Source organism: Amyelois transitella, chromosome 22, assembly GCF_032362555.1.
Source record: "Amyelois transitella isolate CPQ chromosome 22, ilAmyTran1.1, whole genome shotgun sequence".
NCBI lineage: Eukaryota > Metazoa > Arthropoda > Insecta > Lepidoptera > Pyralidae > Amyelois > Amyelois transitella.
In genome coordinates this window covers 5,189,039-5,204,257 of record NC_083525.1, presented here as the reverse complement: position 1 = coordinate 5,204,257, position 15,219 = coordinate 5,189,039, and the positions used below count along the sequence as shown (strand labels likewise).

Below are 15,219 nucleotides of genomic sequence, written 5' to 3'. Positions count from 1 at the left end.
TTAGACGTCGAATTTGTATTTGATTGAAAGGTATTTGCCATTGTATTGTCTTCAAGGCGTTAAGAGATTGCATCACGAGAATATCTAACTCCCTTAAAAATTATAGGTACGTAATCAAACTGATACGATGCAGAAGATGTATGTATGTAGGTATAAACTTTTACAATTATATAGGTAAGTGTAAAAGTTCAAGCAAAATCCACTGGAACTACGAAAGCATTTGTATAATACATCACATTTAGGTCATTGGCAAAAATAAAGAACATATTTTATGTTTATGTATGTTCTGTTTATAATAACATCTTTATATATTCTTTATTTGTTAGTATTTGCTTGCAGATAACAAAATTAAGACATTTAAACTACACAAATGATCTGCGTTAAAAGTGAAGTTGGACTTATCGAAGTTACTGATGTTATTGTTTAGAAGTTTTATATTTAAATATAAATCAGCCCGGGGCCAATTCCTACCTGATATAATCTCCATAAATTGTAGGCCTTTAGCAGTTCCTATGATATCTGAATAACGGGCGAACCGGTACGTACTAACGGGGCTTAGCTAATAAGATTTAAAACGTGTAGCAGACATTAGCGTCGCTGATATTTGGTTAAATCTTGGTTAAAAATATGATAATCCTACTTATTACAATAATTAGTCACTATAAATGAAACTCTTGTGGTACCGAGTGACAGACAGCTCATGACAAAAAGTCCTAGGAAGTCAAAATTTGTAATATACATATGTTCAATTACAAAGTACGCAATCAATAAGCCCTAAGAATTTTTAAGGTTTTGTGAAATTAATAATAAGTTTTTTGAACTATACTAATTAATAATATTGCATTTAACATTAAAATTATTCCAAAATAATAAAAAAGTATATTATTTTCTAAGGAATTAAAAAAGGTTCATAGACATATAAGAATAATATCTCAATGACAAAAGATAACCTTCTTATCTTAGTAAAGAAGTTAACTACTATCACTGTAATAGAATGGACAGTTTACACGACACAAGTGTATGCGCAGGCGTCGAAGGTAAACCGCACTTCACTTCTGACATCACTATTTATTGTTCTATACATGACTTTGTTAATACACACTTATCATATAAATATTATTAAATGCAAAAGATTGTAAGGATGTGTTTGTTACTCTTTCACGCAAAAACTACTGAATGGATTTCATTAAACTTTGCAGTAATATAGCTTAGACATTGGAATAACATAAGGGGTTAGTTAAAATTTATTTCACGCGGACAGCATATTTATGTGTTAATGGTCAGTAAACGTACATAATAATCATCATTGCGTTTTTTTTTTGGGACGTCCTGGCGAAAGGTCAGGTCAAGAGTACTCTAAACCAATGGACTTGCATGAAGAGAGTATGCAAGTGGATGAAGCGAAAGATGTATGTAGGGGTCGTGGCAAGTGAAAAGTTGGTTTTTAGTAATTACCCTAGTAATTACACTCTGAGGGAAAGAGGGGTGAATTTTGAAAAGTTATAATATAACGTATCCAAAACGTTTCCCTTTTTAAATAGAAGAGTAAGGCGAGAAATAAGCAGATGAAATTCACGTTTACCGCATTTGCAATTGCCACAGCTTTCTAGCCTAGGTGGAAAATAAGCTCTTTTATTCATGGCTGTATCAACATACTAATTAATGTCTTGTCCTTGTGTCATCTTGACACGAATTCCTACCGCGGTGGACCATGGATTTGCATATGTCTGTTAGCTTGTTCATATCTCCGCGACCTCAAACTAAGAATGGCGGAGAAAATAGACAATCATCTGACTAACATAAATATTTGTCATACTTACCACAAGTAGTTATTTTCATTGGTGTTTTTATATGAATGAAAACTTTATAAGTTTAGGATTATTTATCTATTTTTTTTTTCAGCAAAGGGAAATGTCTTTAGACACAAAATAGCGTCCACATTTTGTTTCTAAGGATATATTACATGCTGTATAACATAATAAAATTTTGCTTTTGGAAGTTTTAATTCGTTTTTTAAGAAGTCAGTTTAACTGTATCAGTTGAATTGTAAGCTTTAAAGCTCAATGAATATTTAAATAAATAGGTATTGACTTATTTCTGACATAAAGAAAAGCGACTAGTTTTTAGTCGCACAAAAGTTAATATTAGAACATTTCAAATGTCTGCATTTACGTAACCGAAATGTGTAATTTTTAGATATTTTAGCAACTGCATGTAAAACTGTTACACACTTTTACTTAGCGTTGTGCTAAGTTTGTTGTAACGCTGCACGATCTTACAACAAACTAGAAATAAGATCTACGATTTCTACCGCAAAAATATAGACACACATACGGGGCAGACAGAGGCAATAGCGACAAAACTCGAAAACCACGTTTTATACATTGCTATATGCTAGATATAACGCCCTTTATACCCTAAAATTCGGAATTACAACACAATTTTATTCTTTCTTATCATCCCAACACATATTTAGCTTAATTCTTGTCGGTTATTGAGTTTCTAAGGAGTTCTATTAATTTTAATACTGTTAAATAATTTAATGATGAATTTACATTAAATTATAATTTCTTATCTTTGTTCTTTAAATGTAAACTTTGAAACCTGTACAATCATAATAACCTGTTGTACCTATGCATGAGCTACTAATTACAAAAAAATATAGTAAATCAGATTAAATTACTTTAAAAATTTGATTAATAGCAATAATAATTTATCAAACGTGTAAATTATTTAAACCAGTAACTAGTCCCTAATCGGAAGTTGATTTGTCAATTTATTTTCGAAACCAAAATCGATTAAAATGAACAAGTTGAGTCAATTGCATGTCAAGAAATCAATTCAGATCGTAATCTTACGTTACTGAAGAGCGGGTAGACAGTAGGTATGATGTTCTTAGAGACGTTAGGAACGTCAATCAATAATCCAATATTTGTTATTTTCATTGAAGGTAGTACTTTCGTATATAATTTTCTGAGTCTCAAACTAGCGTCGTTTTATTCATAACTAGCGACCCTTCGCTTCGCACGGGTAGCATTTAAAGATATTAACCTTCGTCAACTCTCTTTCCAACATTTCAAATAAAAACAAAATTCATCCACAATATTCCGAGATTAGTGCACATAGAGATAGAAAAGAAATGTTGACTTATACCTGCTAATACTACTTTATCACACGAAGTGAAGTAACTAGTGATTATATCTCTATAGTTATTTCTAGGTACTCTGTTATGTTATTAGTTCATTTGTTAACCGATTTCAAAAACATTTTTTTTCTTTTTGTCTTAGGCAATTAAGGTTAAACAAATATTTTTTTAGGTAAGTATTTTCCGATTAGATTCAGACTTCAAGTAGATCAAAATCTATATACAATAATAAATTTACCTAAAATCGATGACTCGGCTAAACAGCAAAGTCCCCTAGCTTTTTTCATTCGGCAACAGAGGTGAAAGAAAAAACAAAACTGTTTGGAATGCGACTGGTCCGAGTCACCTTGAGTGGAGGGCGACCACTCGGCCCGCACAATGGTGCAAGCTTGTATTATACTGCTTATCTAGACCTGGTACGTAAGCGGTTGTATGCACTGATATAACTAAACCAGCTTTTTATTGGAGAGAGAATTTACATTAGTTTAAGTGCTAACCGATGCTATGCTCAGTAAAAGATGCTTAAGAAATCTGCACATTAAGGTAACTGCAAAAGTTGTAAATTCAAATTCTTAATTTCAGAACGCAGCCCATAGTGTTAGCATATAAAAGACTACAGTACAGTACAGTACAGTACCTAACAAACAGAAGAAAAGGTGATAGGAACAAAAAACTATATTATTATTCGTTCTGTCATTCTCATCGCCTTTGGTTCCCGGTTCCATATACACCTCTCTGGAGGGGAGCATGTGGTCAAGCTGTGACCACGATGGAATGTGCAGGGTTTTACACGAAGCAACTCGTCTAACCACCAAACCTTGTAGAATCACACCCATCTGGATACATCAATATAATAATCGTACAAAACAATTTATTAATTATACAATGAATGTCCCACTTAACCACAGATCCGCATTGCTATTCAGATGCAAAATGAAGAAATTTGCATACATACGCAAATTAATGAACAACAAATTAATTCTCAGCGATTTATCGAAAAGACGAAATAAACATCACGACATCGCTCATTCGATTCTGCATTGATTACGCAACCGATTTTCCGGAAGAATCGATTCGTAGTATCGAGTGGATACCGTAAGTCGGTCAAGCGCTTGTCAAATCGGTCATTCAGGAGTTTAGGTCAGCAACCGAGGATTAGAGTTCAACATTGGTGCATAAGCCATTGTTAATGTGATTACTCAAATATACATATTAGCTATAGACGGATAAACATCTATATTAATGCCATTAATTCGAAAGAAAGTTTGTTTGTTACCACTTTACAGTAAAACCACTTATATTCATGTAATTTTGTATACATATATTTAGCGTGAAATATGGAAAAAGACTTATATGATACTTTTCACGCAGGAGGAACCTAAACCAATATAATAAAAAATAAAGAAACTCGGAAAGAACGGATAGGACCGACATAAAAAAAAATTGTAGCCGAATAATATCAATGCAATTCCAACAAATATCCTACTGGAACGCGTTAATTCTCTCTAAATTGAAGCAACCCAGAACTTGACGCTCGAAAATACAAAAAAGTTAAATCACAAAAAATCAGAGGCACGCGATCGATTCGAGCCCGGACCATTAACGTGCCTCACACACCTACCTGTCCAGAAAAAGGTACCTTGAGGACAGTTTCTAACAAAAGTGCTAAATATTCAATATTTTCATTAAAATTATTAGTAATTACTAAGATATGAGTTATTCAAAAGAAAATTACGGGATATTTTACTTTATGCAATTGGAGCCGCGGGTGATATCTAGTTTACTATTAATCTTTATTAATATCACAAATGCGAAAGTCACTCATAGTAAAAAGAGGGGATAAATGAACTTATACGGTGAACGAAATCTCGGGGAGCAGATAGTATTTTATAAAAAAAAAATCATGTAAAAAAAATAAAAAACAAAATTTGAACGATAAAGGTGAACGCTTGTGCAGGCCAGTGTACCAAAACATTAACACCCAAACTTGTTCCTATAGCTACGCTACGCTCAAAATATTCAGATAAAAGATAAGAGCAATCAAAAAATAATAAACATTATAACAATTGCAGCTGACATGTACCCAAGTTTGAATTTGCATAATTGAAAACATAGCTATTGTCTAATTAATTTCGGTAAATTAATACTTAAATATGGACTTCAAAGTAAGTTCGAGACTTTTGGTGGGATGGATAATTTCAACGATACTAGATAACCATAACCATATTTAGATATAGATACACATCCAACACCCAACAGTTTTTCATTACAACCTGACCACACGGATCGAACGTGGGACCTTGTGGCTCAGAGGTAAGCGCATCCTTGCGCCACCAAGGCCCTGAACATTTCTGTACAGAAAATAAAAGTTCTACAAGGTGGCGACCTGACTCTTATTTAACTTGATCCATTAGTGGATTATACTCGTAGTAAAGGCCTGAGGGATTAGGCACATTCATCTAGTGCAGATGAATGTGCCTAATCCCTCAGTCGCCTCTTATGACTACTCCATTTTCCCCCATGGTTATCATGGGGAAAAATGGAGTAGTCATCAGTGGTCCTATTCTATTAACGTAACGTTAACCACTCGGGCTTAATGGACCGCAGATATAGAATACATACATACATACATATCGTCACGTCTATATCCCTTGCGGGGTAGACAGAGCCAAGAGTCTTGAAAAGACTGAATAGCCACGTTCAGCTATTTGGCTTAATGATAGAATTGAAATTCAAATAGTGACAGGTTGCTAGTCCATCGCCTAAAAAAGAATCCCAAGTTTGTAAGCCTATCCCTTAGTCGCCTTTTACGACATCCATGGGAAAGAGATGGAGTGATCCTATTATTTTTTGTATTTGTGCCGGGAACCACACGGCATAATACGTACAAAATATCTGTGACATGGACACAAATTTGTCTTTAAATGCAGTAAGAGCATGCATAAACGCCATTAATTTTAACCGTGGCCGGCCCATGAGGAGAAATCCCGCGAAGACATGTTATTAGCAATTTCCATCAGGATCCCGGGGTCAGGTATCCGGATAGACGCGAGAAAGTAAACAATTGATTGTTTTCACTGCCTTGCGTGAATGCTAAGTAAAAGTGAATCAAGTGATGTGTGGATTGAACGAGGCATAATAATGTGTTGCGATTTATGAAAAATGTATGAGGAAGTGCAATGACTCGTGGTAGATTTGAAAGATAGTATTGCAAAGATTGGATCTATGAGGTTCTGGGCAGAATAGAATAGAACCACTTCAAATTCAGAATTTCAATTCAGAACATTGCTTTTTAAGTTTGTTGTTAGTTGAACTACCAACATACAGATATTTGCAATAATTCAATCATAGACCTGGTTCTAGTATAGCATCAGTTGTCAGATAAATGTCGCTTTGTCTACGTCTATATACCTTGCGAGGCAGACAGAGCCAACAGTCAGTTACTTACTTTTATGCAAAATCCTTGTGTTGAACAATTTTGTTTCATAGCAAAAACATGAAGAATAAATACGTATAGGAGGACAGATCAATTCGAAAACAGTGGCCGTGAAAATTTGTCTATTAAAATCAAAGTAATTATGCATTCTCTGCACGTTTTCATTTGCATATACACATGCATGCGCACGAGTGCACCTCAATCATTGCTTGTGAATAATTTACTTTTTCTACAAGAAACATTTCACTTTTAAATTGTACATGTTCCTTGTCTTAGTTCCTAGAACTTAGAAATGTAAGTTTCTGCTTTGTTCCATAATACTCGTACATTTCTTGTTTGTAACTTCGGTAAAATTATTTATTATGAAAAAATATAGTCATATTATCTACGGGAGAATTTACATTTTTATTTCACACTAACATTAGTTTCACACTAAAAATGCCGTAAGGTTCTACAGATACGGTCACTTTGAAGTCAGAAATTTCAATGAATTGCAACGATATGACGTAGGCATAAAAATAAAAATTGATAGAAAATAATAATTACATACCTACGTTAATGATCTGAGAGGACTCAAAACCGACTTGCATCAAAAATTGATGAATGCGGACAAACTCAAATAAATATGCAAGTGAAAATATGTAGTGTCTTTCTACCCCTCTGAGATAGAGGCGAGAGGTAATGTAATGACAAAAATATAAGTATCGGTATAAAATATATAGGTACACCTAAAGTTATAATAAACGCAGAGGTCAAAAGAGTCAATATGATCGTTCTCGAAGAAATATTTTAATGTCCCTGTTATGGTCACCGGTTTTAAATTCATACAAGTTGTAAGTGGTAAATTATTACTAGCGATAATCATAAACTACACACACCTTTGTATGGGATGTTTGTTAAATTGAGACACATTATTCAAATAAGAAAATAAATAGCCATATCATGGCGCATGATAAGAACTGTAGGCTGCACAAATATGATAAATTTATTTTTCCAAATTACTTGCAATTAGTAGGTACAACTTAACATACTGTTTATTCAAAAATAAGCGTGTAATAAATGATTAAATTGAAAAAACAGACCAAATTCAGAAAAAATCGACGTTATGCATTTTAAAAAACGGTCAAATTGTGAACCTTCTTCTTTGTTGAAGTCAGTTAAAAACGTACTTAGTTCCTTTCAGATACCGTCACGTTTCTACACGACTCCCGTCTGAACTCCGCAACCTGTACAGGGGACGTAACCCATATTGGATCATGGTAACGGTAATTCATCCAGTTGCCTGAATGAGCAGGGTGTCTCGCGTAACACCAGGTTATTGCACTGTGCCAACCAAATTAGTAGCAACAACAGGCTAATTTATACGCCACGTAATCAATTTCGCAAGTGTTCGACTAGTGAACTTGTTTCCCAAGGTTCACTGAGCTGTTTGTAAGGGTCAATCTTAAAATTTGTGAAAAAAGATTGCAAAGGAATCAATGGTGAAATAAAAAGGCAACCTGACAAAACGCTAAACTTGAATGGATTTTTTGTACCGTTTTATTATGACTTCTGTGATAATATTCTTTTCATAATTTCATTTAATTGATACGATAAACACCTTTAACTCACGTAGCTGTAAGTATTGTATAATCAAAATATGAAAAACAAAATGATTTGCTCCAGTTTATAGATGTTTTTTAACAAATAGTAATCAACCATCTTGCTTAATGGAAAGTTCCGCTGTTCACAAAAGTAGGACAAAACTGTCTAGGTGGTAGTGTTTAGATAGACATATCCCGAATGTTTTAAGAGCACACATATTATCCCAATTTTTCTGGCCAACTTCTTTTCTTAACAATATAACAGAAGACATACATACATAAATCACGCCTCTTTCCCGGAGGGGTAGGCAGAGACCACATCTTTCCACTTGCCACAATCCCTGCTCACTTCTTTCGCTTCATCCACATTTGTCATCATTTTAAGAGGAGACCTACTAATAAAATTAAAAATTGTCTCCCAAGATTCTTATTCCTCAAATTTGTAAAACAAAAGAGTATCGCATCTGAAGTTAAAGCTTACAATATTAGGCAAGACTTTATTATGAAAAATTTCACAAGGTGGCAACACCGCTCCATAGGGTCAGATCTAATCGGATTGTATCAACACATTACGAAAACGTAACTATTTTATGTGGGTCTATAAATTATCTATCATAAAAAATATTCCACAGCATGTACTAGATACAGTTTATTTGTTTACGAAAATCAAACGCACGTTTTAAATTTAAGGAGTGAGAAAGACATTAGTGTTTAAATTTTGAAGAGACAGATCTAATTTTTTATTTGCCCTATTTTTTTTATCCAATATTGTACCGAGATAGTAAAAACGCGAAGACTTTTAGGAAATTTAACTTTCTTAATGTTTCTAAGTAAGTTCAAGCGAGAAAATACTATAAATATCGTAATAAGACTAAATATTACCATTTTTATCTATTTGGTACATGTGTATGTTGTTTATAGTTTTTATATCCTAAATCCGATAAACAATCTTATATATAGAACAATCACGAAACTCTGTTTAGGTACAGGCGGGGAATATAATCGAGTGCCGTGCGCATCTTAAAACGAAACCGTGGCAGGTCAAAAGGTGTTTAAAATTTTTCGGTAAATAAAATAATATAATGTTATTTATTTTTAAAATATAACGCCTTTCCAAAAGTAGATGAAAATGTACAAAACTCGCTTAATGCCGTTTGATAGGACATTATAAATTCTTATTGATTAAAACAACCTCTTTGATGTACCTATAACAATCGGAACAAGATTACTTATTTCTTTGAGTATTTGTTATATACTATTTTTCTTAATAGCATCCAATTGAGGATATTCTCGACAAATATTATAATTCTTGTTGTTCTGAACATTCCATTCAATACAACCTTCTATTAACGCGTAAATTGCACCTAATTTACGCCACAAGGCCAACTGTGTCACTAAGATGAGTATTGCTGATAAGAAACTAAGATGATCATACTTTAAAAAATGTACTTCTACATTCTCATGACGCAATATCATCTAAGCTATTTGCATATTTATGTCATTCTAATGAATGCGAAACTAAAATATTAAGTATCTTAAAATACGTAAAATTTCAGTCAGTTAGCCCAGTAGTTTCGGACTGTACGTTGTCGCACGTCCAGTCAGTCACTTTATAATGCGAGATTCTTTATAGGTAAATATTAATGATTGATAGATTCGGTAATTAGACGGGAGCCGCATCGTGCAAAAACATGACTTACTTAATCCTGGAACGTGGGCAAGACGCACACCGAGGTCTCTCAGAGTGGTGGCTTTCGCCAAGAGAAACAAGGAATTGATAGCAACTGAACGCAGTGTGTTAATAACGTACTATAAATGTCAAAAAGATATTTCATATATTTTTTTTGGTGTTGTTTTAAAAATAAACTATTTGTTTTCCTTGTACTATAAAAATTAATTGCGTGATGGAACATTAGGAAACACGTCAAGGTTGGCCGAGGACCTGACCTGACCTTATTACAAGAATTAATTAAATATTTCGCTTGTTATTACATAAAATAAGCAATTTGTAATCTGCTATCCTAATAAAAGCCACTTCTCGCAGCTTTGCTCGCGTTCAGAGTAGTTTATCGCAAATTCCTTGCAGAAATCTAAAAAGTTTTTTTTTCCGAATTCCTATATCTCCCCTGGTTGGAAACACCCTACATCTAACATCTTTAAATTTAATAAGGTCGTTGACTACGTATTAGTTGGGTTTCCTTCATTGAACGTTGTGCCTGCTGTTATGAAATATACTTATATGACACAATTCTCAGTATAATCAAAAACGCGTCGAAAATTGGAGACTAATCAAAGGCCATTGTCCGAAATGGAAAGCCGGTGGCGCGGCCATGTTTGTGGACAAGTATTTCGTGTCGCGCTCGTCAACATACTGGATTACAGCTTTCTCGCTCACCTGTTTATTTTTCACACGTTTTCGAACTATGCAAACTTGCGGTGATATAATAAATTGTGGGAAAATTATACCGCAGAAGTTGGACAAAAACTACGCGAGGCGAGTACGGTACGAGTTGCTAACCAAAACCAACAGGTTTCATGTTGCTACTTGACATGCTTTTCTAACCTTAAAGCATACCTACCTTTCCTATTTATCCTTTAAGATATTTATTGGTATCTATGGTAATAAAAAGGAAAAGAAAATAAAGCAACAGGTTTCCCTTTCTTAGATACAAAAAAAGAAAGATATGGAACCAAAAAAAAAATAACTGAATTTGATTCTGCATAATTTTTGCTGTCTCACTTTTCCTTTTAAATACTGCATATTTGTTTCGAACTAAACTGACATTCAAAAATTAGGCCGTTGACAATTAAACTATCATATTTTAAAGGATTTCATAATATTCACATCGTAAAACATGCTTGTGACAGCAGTATAATCGCGGCACAACTCAGCGGCGCCGGCGCATCATCATGACAAACGTACAGATTGACAGAGTAATTATTTTTAATAACCTCACTTGCATCATTGTGTAAACTCTTATTGCATAAGTTTATAGCTGGGATTGTATTTTTGCAAAATATTGTCCCGAGAGAGCAGTTATCCAAAAGAAAATAACAGCCTAGTTTTACAAGAACCTAAGAAAAAGCGAAGGTAGTCGGTAGTCGAATCGGTAAGATGCGGTTAAAATAGTTACGCGTAGATCGATCTCTGTATTTGAAAAATATTGGCAAAAAATCGACGCCATAAATTTGGTTTTAAGAATTTTTGCCTGTTTGTTTGTCTGTCTGTAATGTTTGCACTCACAAATTTGTGTGAAATTTAAAAATCTAAAAAGAAAATTCATGCCGTCTTATCGGTAAAATAATATACTTTTTAAGAAAGAATTTTAAAAATGACTGAAGGTGAATATAATGATGGTTAAAATATACGAGCAAAATAGAAATGAATCAGGACTTACGTGATAGGCTCTGCTGTTTGTAGACCAAGATCTGGAAAGATTAGACGTTCTTTAATAAAGTTTATCTCTTAAAACTAGTGCAAGCAGTGATATCATACTAGCTTAGGTATAAAACATAGCTCATTGCAGTTCACAATAAACTGTTAGTATTATATTGTTGGTTTTTTGAGCTACCTTGTGTGTTTAGAAGAGGGTTGAGGTTTATTGTATGAGATAAAACGTACAAACATACATTTATCTAGTCACGTCTCTATCTAGTTTTGATACTTACTCCCCAGTTTTACTAGATTTGTCCAAGGTTCCGTCACGTTATTCATTTTAAGAAGAAGATAAAAAATAGTGTATGTTGTTAAATGACATAGTCCAGTAAAAAACAAATTAACATGTGATATTGATGTACGTACATAATATACCGAATAACGTTTACATCCCTTACGGGGTAGACATAGCCACCAGTCTTGAAAAGACTGAAAGGCTTCGTTCAGCTGTACTGTGCTTAATGATGTAAAGGAGAGTTTCTTTTGAACTGGACTATCAAAGCACTGATGTCAGGCAAACAACAAACCGTAAAAACTTTGCCAATTTCTACCACATAATATAATTGTATGCTGTCTTCATCGGACCCAAGTTAGCTCAAACCGCAGCCAACAGCAGCAATATGTTTTTATGAGAGAGAGAGAGAGAGAGAGAATAGTTAAAATTATTGAAATAATATCAGACACGTTTGCATCACCAACACCTAAACTTGAAAACTTCATTTCAAAAATCTTCATTTCAGAACTGCAAACGCGAACGAAAAGAAAAAAACACAAGTGAAAGATATCAAAGATAACTTCACGGTTCGTTGAAGAGAGACGGAACATATAGAATAGAGGTAATATAGTCTTGCAATGGACGTCGTCTCATCTTGGTGAAAGCTAGCGAGCACCTTTTACGCGCAATCGTAACACTGCCTAAGGCACAGTCACGCGCGATTAGAAGACTCAAAATCTATGGTAATTTGAGTCTGAAGCCTCGGGTGGACTCGGGTAGATTCGTATGAAAAATCGTGCGTTGTTTATGCATTACCTTAGATTTTGTATTTGAAAAAAGTTTTTCGAATCCCTCAATCAAATTGAAAATTTAAATACCAATCAAACATTTATGTTCATTAATTTGGACCTTCTACCAAAAAGACCTTTATTTTACATGTCTACGAGTTACTAACCTGTCTGCAGAACAGTGAAGCGAGTTTGAACTTTCGACACCGTAATACCTTGTTTATATCTATAACGCATCTTAGTTATATAGTACCTATCAAATCAAAATCAAATCACAAAGTAAAATTCATTTCTTAAAGTACTGACTAATTTTTAAACTAAAATAAAGTTGGCACCCAAGCCTTAAACATAAAATTAAGAGTTCTTAATTCAGCAAATTAAAGCGTGCCTGATATCACGAAAGACCATAATCACTTTTTATTGCCTTTTTAAGGTCACCATAAAATATTGCCCGTATGGCACTACTTTCTTTCTTTAATTGAGGATTAAAATATCACAAGTAACGTCACGAGAGCAATTTTTAGGTTAATTTGCTCGTTTAGCATCATTTATATTTTGCCGATGCCTCTGCAATCAAGTATAATAATGGATTTTATTTTGTCGTTTGAGTATTGAAGTTTAAAGAAAAAAGGCTTAAGAATAAAAGTATTTTTAAGAGTTTTCTCTTGAATCCAGATGTTTGATGAAAATATCAGCCAAGTAAGTCGTGATTTTAACGTGACTATTGTTTCATTGACGTGACTATTGATTCTAGTGTTTCAAAATTTAAGACCTAACTATAATGTCATTAATCTTATACCTAATGCTATCACACAACCTAATCAAGATCTGTTTAAGTATAATCATCAACATTCATTTCGCAGTAGAAGGTAAAATATGTCCTAACTGGACCGGTAATTTATCGAAAACTAATTCTGGGGTAAGAACTGTCACCAATCCGCCATAGAGTGTATATTAAAATGTGTTAACGACAAAAGTAAGCCTTGAACTTGTCGCCATATCAAACCAGCGTGAAGATAACGCGACGAACGGTATACCGTAACAATGAGCGACCGCGGAGATGCGACACTGCACAAGCCAGTTTCATTGCCATTTGCCATGTGGAGCGAAACCTTTCGAGTACTAAAACAGATTTGACCAGAGATGGAAGCCTGAGCAATCTCTTTATCTTTCTAACGTTGATTTCCTTCATCTTCTTTCTCCCGGCGATAGTCTCGGTTATATCCTCACCTGCCTGGAGAGTTCCAAATAAGAAGATTTCATTGAAAATTCCTAATATTATCATTCTGATTGTGTTCCCTTGGAAAGGTTGTTACTCGTAAGTATAATAATAAATCAAATCATATGTGTGATAGTCTCTTTAAGACAATGTTCCAGTGAACTAAACTACTTACTTGTAATTGTTTCCATTTTTATCTCACTGTCTCGAATAGTATAAGAAACGGCTTGGTCTTAAACATTGTATGAGGTTCAAATTGATTTTCTCACCAACAAGTACTACCTATTGGGTTTCCGCAGAATTGTGAAGGTTTTTCCGGACGGAAGATTCTCCGGAACGTTGTAAATGCTATAAAGATAAGTTCCTTCACATACATGAATATATGTACATATCTGAATAAATATTATCATTCTGATTGTGTTCCCTTGGAAAGGTTGTTACTCGTAAGTATAATAATAAATCAAATCATATGTGTGATAGTCTCTTTAAGACAATGTTCCAGTGAACTAAACTACTTACTTGTAATTGTTTCCATTTTTATCTCACTGTCTCGAATAGTATAAGAAACGGCTTGGTCTTAAACATTGTATGAGGTTCAAATTGATTTTCTCACCAACAAGTACTACCTATTGGGTTTCCGCAGAATTGTGAAGGTTTTTCCGGACGGAAGATTCTCCGGAACGTTGTAAATGCTATAAAGATAAGTTCCTTCACATACATGAATATATGTACATATCTGAATAAAGCTAAAGAAACACCAATTCACACGATATTTGCAACTGTTAAACTTAACTGTTATAAAAAAATAACCTAAGTGTTAGTAAAATGCCCTCGCTAAATTATACGATTGAGGCTCAATCGAGTGACGAGTTGACATATATCACGATTAAATTTATACACGGAAAAAGATAAAGGGGTGGTTATTGGGAAAAGATGGTAAAAGACCAGGGAGCAGATCTCGTCTGACCAATCAAACAAATAACGGGACTTACTATAGCCACTTCTCTGAGTAAAGCCGAAGACAGAACACCTTGGAAACATCTCGTCAACGAATCCGTCAAAGCATTTCAGGACACAGTCTTCAGTGATGAAGAACACGGTCAAGAAGATAGATAGATAAAACTCTTTATTGCACCATAAGAGTAAAACATACAAAACAGCACAAAGCAGATAAAATTCGAACCTAAACTCAGGTAAATTCGAAATGTAGGTCCCATAAAACTGTCCGTGTTAATTTGGTAATCCTTCAAATATGGCCGTGACATCGCCATTCCTTACAAAGGAAGGCAAGGTGGGTGTCCTATATAACTACCGTTGCCTGGTCAATGACCCAAAACATGACCATGTCCTATACATAGTCGTGTTTTGGGTACATAACGGTTATTGGTTTCTGGTGAA

At 34.1% G+C, this 15,219-nt stretch overlaps 1 protein-coding gene across 3 annotated transcripts in view; it reads right to left on the bottom strand.

The window, feature by feature from the left end:
* Positions 1–15,219, bottom strand: part of LOC106130006 (trichohyalin) — a 58,294-nt gene that overhangs the window by 36,263 nt on the left and 6,812 nt on the right. For all 3 annotated transcript variants that reach the window (XM_060950574.1, XM_060950573.1, XM_060950576.1), the window contains one exon: positions 11,563–11,593. The gene's annotated coding sequence lies outside the window, so the exon portion shown is untranslated. The remainder of the gene's footprint in view (positions 1–11,562; positions 11,594–15,219) is intronic.